Consider the following 883-nt stretch of genomic DNA (forward strand, 5'->3'; position numbering starts at 1 on the left):
GAATGCCAAGCTATTTGGTAATGAGACTTGGGAAAGTGAACCTCCCTTGCTCATTAGTGACTTAGATACTTGGATTCAGGAGACTCTACCTCAAAAGAAACAAGATCCTGGCAAGTTCTTAATACCTTGCACCATTGGCACCATGAGCTTTGAAAAAGCTCTATGTGATCTTGGGTCAGGGATAAATCTGATGCCACTCTCTGTAATAAGGCATAAATCTTATGTCACTCTTTGTAATGGAGAAGCTGGGGATCATTGAGGTACAGCTTGCCGTATTCTCATTACAAATGGCAGACAAGTCAGTAAGACAAGTTTATGGAGTGGTAGAGGACATATTAGTGAAGGTTGAAGGCCTTTACATCCCTGTTGATTTCATAATCCTAGATACTAGGAAGGAAGATGATGAATGCATCATCCTAGGAAGACCTTTCCTAGCCACAGCAGGAGCTGTGATAGATGTTCACAGAGGAGAGTTAGTCCTTCAATTGAATGGAGAATACCTTGTGTTTCAAGCACAAGGCCATCCCTCTGTGACAAAAGAGAGAAAGCATGAAGAGCTTCTCTCAGTTCAAGGTCAAGAAGAGCCCACACAGTCAGACTCTAAGTTTGGTGTTGTGAAGCCACAACCAAACTCTAAGTTTGGTGTTCAAACCCCATATCCAAACTCTAAGTTTGGTGTTGGGACTAGACAACATTGACTTGATTGCTCTGTGGCTCCATGAGAGCCACTGTCAAGCTATTGACATTAAAGAAGCGCTTGTTGGGAGGCAACCCAATTTTATTTATCTAATTTTATTTTATTTTGTTTTGGTGTTATTTTTGTGTTGAATTAGGTACATGATCATTAGGAGTCACGAAAAAATCAAAGAAATTAAAAACAGAG

The sequence above is a fragment of the Arachis duranensis genome, chromosome 7, assembly GCF_000817695.3.
Source record: "Arachis duranensis cultivar V14167 chromosome 7, aradu.V14167.gnm2.J7QH, whole genome shotgun sequence".
Classification (NCBI taxonomy): Eukaryota; Viridiplantae; Streptophyta; class Magnoliopsida; order Fabales; family Fabaceae; genus Arachis; species Arachis duranensis.